We start from the raw sequence: 5,562 nt of genomic DNA, 5'->3' as shown, positions 1-5,562 counted from the left end.
GACACCAGGACAGGATGTATCCTTTGGTGTCTCTAGGACTTCCTCCCCCACCCCACCCCATACCACCCCACGGAATACATTTTATCCTGGGACGTCAAGAAGGTTGGGTATTCCAGGAAAGTCCCAGCCCACCCAGGAAATCTGAACACCTGATCGGGCCTTATCAGGTCCATTGTCCTGCAGAGAGTCCTAGTCATCATGACCATCCACCCTAGGGACGTCTAGTCCCAAACTTTCCATGGGTGGGACACATAGTTAGGCTTCCTTCCTGTAGCCACCTCACCCTGAGGCAGATTTGTCCAGTGATTCCACCCCCCCAGCCCCAGGTGGGTTACAGCGGAAGTCAGCAAGTTCCAAAAAAAAGGCCCGTTACTTCTCTGCTTGCCTCCAGGAAGTCCCTGACTCTGTGCTGGCAGGCTGACTTGGCCCAGTGATTCCCATTAAAGCCCTAGGTATTGGTGACATACTCAGCTGCGTCCTCTAGTTCCCAGAAGTGAACACATAAAAAAAGCCGCGCACACACCCTTTCACCAAGGACCCTGGGAAGGAGGACTGGAGCGAACGTGTGCACAGATGTCTGTGTTTACTCAAGTGAGCAGCCCAGATGTTGTGTGCCTGTGCAGTTACGCGCATGCATGCCCCGCCCCATGTGGGTATGCTTCGCGTAAATGAGAACAAGAGGAGAGGCTCAAGAGAGAATGGGAGGGACAGACAGGGAGAATGAGACTAAGACAGAAGAAGAGAATGAGCCCTGTCTGGGTCCTCCCTGGTGCTGACTGCTGGAGCAAAGACTCTCAGGACATTTTATTCATGCTCTGTCTGTGCTTAGGCCTGTGATGGGGATAGGTGTCTTCAGAGAAGGTGAATAGTCAACAGGTGGAGCTCAGGCTACAGCTCAGGACTGGCTGCACGAGGCTAGGACTCCCACAGGCCCTACACCTCCTCTCTCCCAGGCCCAGTCTGCAAACTCTTCAAGGGCATCTGTTTGTTCCAGCTGAGAAAGAAGTCTGGGTTCCAGCAGTGTTGGTGTAGATTGTCAACACGACGCAGTCTAGGATGGCCTGGGGAGATGGCCTTCTAGGGATGCCTTCAGAGGATGGAGATGAGATTAGCTACTGTAGAAAGACCATTCCCTGGGAGGGGGTCCCAGAGGGTCAGTGAGGACAGAGAACTGAGGGACGGTATGCCATCACCAATCGGCCTTGTGAGTGCATGTCCCGTGTGACCAGTGGATCCAGGCCCCTGCTAACCCTCTGACTTCCTGGTCACAATCGATGTCACTCTTGAACTTGGAGCAAGCTTTCCCGCGACTTGCTTTTGTAGGACTATTTCCTCGGAGCAGCAGAAAAAAGAACTAAAACATAGAGGTCTCCAGGCACACACGGTGCACACACGGGATGGTGCAGCATGATCCGGGGCTCTCGAAGCAGCTGAGAGAGGAAAGCACCCAGCCGCTTTAGCACCCAAAGGTCCTAAAACTGTCTGACCCGTTGGGAGCAGCCAGTGCATACAGCGAGGAGGTCTCACGTCTGCTGAGAAACCAAGGTGGCGTGGAGGCGAGAAAACCTCAGAGTCTGAAACCCTCCCCCACACCTTCACCTTGAGGAGACGCCTCTAGATTCTGCCCACCCCTGCTGGGAGAGAGAGCTGTGGGTGGGTGGGACCAGGAGGTCAGGAGCCCTGGTTTCTAAACCTGGCTCTAATGGTCAAGTCATTTGGGGCACGAGGCCGATTCTCCCTCCCCGTCTGTCTAATAAAGAACCATAGAATCTACACTGTCCCTCTGCCTCTGATGACTACTGGGAAATGACATGGCAAGAGGGGTTTTGTAAATAGAATTCCAGCATCCACTGTGGGAAGAACCAGGCCAGGCGCCCAGTCTCTTCCCTTTGGCTTCCCCTAAAGTCATCTCAGGGAGAGGGAAGTGACTGTGGCTTCTGCTGGCCCACTTCCTGCAGCAGGGCCCCTGCCCAGCTCCGAGCAGAACTCACCGCACTGCTTTGTCACCTGTGCACCCATCACAGCCACAGGAAAGCTCTCCACAGAGTGAGTCTCTGAGCCCCACATGTCCAACCCAATGCCCCCTCACAGTGCCCAGCATCCATGCCAGAGCCGGAGGGCTCCAGGCTGGGAACCAGGATGTGGCAAGTCTGGTCCTACATTTGCCACAAAGGCAACAGTTGCCTTGAGGACTTGTTCTCACTGGGCCTGTGGGAACAGGTGTCCGTGTTCCCTGCAGTACCCAGAAGGTAGGAAGCCCAGAATTTCAAGGCAGAAAGACATAGGACTTCTTGCAGATAGTAATTGTGGAAACCCCTAAATAGGGAGAAACTTCTCCTGAGTGTTGTATGAAATACGAATGGCTGGACGAAGATGCCACTCCACCCAGGGGAATCTGTACATGGGACGGAGCCCACAGCCATTGCTGGCCTGACCCCTCCCCCAATCCTGCTTAACCATCTCCACTTAAGCCCAGTGGCTCCCACTCTCTGCCACACGCTGCAGGCTCTCTCACATGCTTTGTCCTGCAGGTTCCATTGCCCAAGACCTGCTCCCTGCATCCAGGTCTGAAGAACCAAGTGGCTTGGTCACCACCTTCTGGAAGCCCAGCAACCAGTGGGTTCAGTTTGTTTGGGTGGGTAGAGCAGGAGGCAGACCTCAGCGGGCCTGAGAGTGGAATGCTGACTCAGGGTCCCCAGGGCCAGGACATGGAGGAGCTGGCCAGTGGCTTGGGCAGACTGTGCAGACAGTCTGGATTGTGGAGGAGCCGGCAGGCGCAGGGCCCGGCTTGGCGCGGGTGGTTGTGGGGGAGGCTAGAACTGCAAACTATTTTTAGGTTCCTGTTCAATTTGAAAGACAAGGATGCTCCAGGCTACAAGCCGTTGTTCGCTGGGGAAAGACTGAAGTGGCCCCTACAGGTCACCATAACCCCACCAGCAGCTTAAGCCCTTCAGAGCTTCCTCTTTTGCCCCCAGGGACCAGAGTTGGGGGCAGAAAATGGCCTGGAAGCATCACCATCAACCCCATATGCAAACACTATCTGGAGAGATGATTTCCATACTATTTGCAAGCTGCCCTGCTTCCTGAGCAGAAGGAATTGAAAGTCCCCTCTTAGAAAGCTCTCAAGGGAGCAGGGAATTCACCCACTCACCCAAGTCTCCCTTGAACTGCCCTCCTGCACAGCGAAAAGCACAGATAAGAGTGGTCACCCAGTGGTGGAAGTACCATGTAGGCTCAGGGCAGCAGATACGTTCCAGTGGGTGAACTGGTCTCTCCCTGTGGAGTGTGGGCTCGCTCATTCCATCTGTGAATATTTTAGTGAACACCTACTATTATGCCCCACACTGTTCTAGATGCAGGAGACTGCCTGGCACTGCCCAGGAGAAATGTCATGTTGCGGCACCCAGGTCATTATGAGATTTCTAGTAAGTCACATCAAGTAAAAGAGTTTTTGTAAAAAGTAGGTGAAATGATCTGGGTGTGGTGACGCACATCTGTAATCTGGCAGAAGCAGAAGAATCCCACGTGAGCTCACCGTCTATACAGTGAGTTTCAGGCCTACCAGAGTTACATAGCATAACCCTTTGGATGCTCACCTTACTAGACTTGGATGGATGTGGGTGGTCCTTGGACTTCCCACAGGGCAGGGAACCCTGATTGCTCTTTGGGCTGAGGAGGGAGGGGGACTTGATTGGTGGAGGGGGAGGGAAATGGGAGGCGGTGGCGGGGAAGAGACAGACATCTTTAATAAATACATAAATTAATAAAAAAAAAACAAAAAAATAAAAATAAATAGATGGGAAGGGGCTGGAGAGGTCGCTCAGCTTTAAGAGCACATACCGCTCTTTCATAGGACCTGGGTCCTCTCCTAGTACCCACAGCAGGCAGCTCACAACGAGCTGTAACTCCAGTTCCTGGGGATCCAGTACCCTCTGGCTTCTGGGACATCTATACACACATGTGTATGTAAAGTCACAGAGGTGTGTATATTATATGTAAACAAAAGTAATAAATACATTTTAAAAATAGATAGCCAGGTATGGGGGCACATGCTTTTCATCCCAGCACTTGGGAGACAGACTCAGGCAGTTTCTGTTTGAGGCCAGCCTGGTACATACAGTGAGTTCCAGGCCAAGGCTACATAGTGAGGCACTACTTCAAAAACAAAACAACAACAAAAGAAACCCACAACAACAACAGCAAAACAAAACAAAACAAAAAAAAAACCCTAAAGACTATCATTGCAATAGTTTGTCCACGTAGCAATTTAAGATAAATGTTTTTTCTATATTTAGATTTTTGAAGTCTGTTGTGTCTTTATCCTTGCTGGACATCTTCCTGGAAGGGTACCAGTGTAGAGACAAGCACTCGTCTGAATATGGAGAGAGAAAGGCCACACTCGATCCGCGACATCTGTAGCTGCTGGAGCAATAGCTCGGTCAAGTAACAAGCCTGCGTCTGTCCGAGGTGATGGAGGCCCAACCTTAAGGGTGTGTTCGCTTCTAACCCTCTAAGCCCATTCACTGTGCTTAACCTGGAGCAACAGCGGTCTGAGTGCAGAATCCTTGTCACGGTCAAGGCCAGCAGTTCTGGCTCAGAGTGCCTCCAGGATGTGGTCCTGTGTCATTCCCTTTGTGGGACTGGCTTGCCGCCACTGGTGACCCTGAAAATATACTTGTTTTTTTCCCCCCAAAGTTTCTTCCTCCCCTAGCTAACCAACACCAACATGAAAGAGCTTCCTGAGGCTGATTTAGCTGTCAATCCCTTTCTACCAGCCCACACCCACAGACCTCCTGTCTGGCACCCTCACTGGGATCACCCACCCTAGCTGGGATGGCTCCATATCCTTCTTCAGCTAGAGAATGACAGACTAAAATTAGGCTTTGGAAGTTCTGAACTCCAGAGGAGGAGTGTGGTGTTTTGGTTGAAGCAGGTGAGGATCGGGTGTGAGATCCTCAGACCTGGCCCATCCTTAGCATTGTTCTCGTCACTGCTTCCCCTACCCCTGCTCAGTGTCCTTCAGTGACTCCTTAGTTCCTGTAGGTTAAAGATCTGGGGTTTAGCTCCCTAGGTCTGGCACATGATGAAGCTATCCAGTCTCACTTCCTAGCATTCCTTCCCTTCATCTCAGTTATGTATTCACCAAAGCGTATGCAGCACCTACCGGGAAAGGCACTGACTGGCCCACGGGTTGGGGCTACTGCTGCAGGCAGCTCTGGGAAGGCTTCCTGCCTTTCAGAGTTCACTGTACTCCAGCCAGGCCAACAAGTCCATACGCCCTGACCCCTACCTTGGCAGACACAGCTCATTCTCCTTCCATTGCCACTCTATCTGGAGGGAGGGGGGGGGGATATACATCCTCTAAAGCATCTCTCAAACTTCCTCTGAGAAGCCAGGTAGATTGGGTGACTTGTAGGCTTCTACCTCCGACCTAGGGTCATCTCACCAACGGTTACCATCTAGCCCCTGGTTTCTCTTCCCTACTAGTCTTTGAGGGACTCCAGGGTAGGTCTTTTCTCCTGGGATACCTTGGGGTCTGCATCTATGTACGTTCTTCCAAAT

Source organism: Alexandromys fortis, unplaced genomic scaffold, assembly GCF_014885135.2.
Source record: "Alexandromys fortis isolate MF-2015 unplaced genomic scaffold, M_Fortis_MF-2015_v1.1 scaffold_70, whole genome shotgun sequence".
Taxonomy (NCBI): Eukaryota; Metazoa; Chordata; class Mammalia; order Rodentia; family Cricetidae; genus Alexandromys; species Alexandromys fortis.
Note: the sequence above shows the minus strand (reverse complement) of the source record.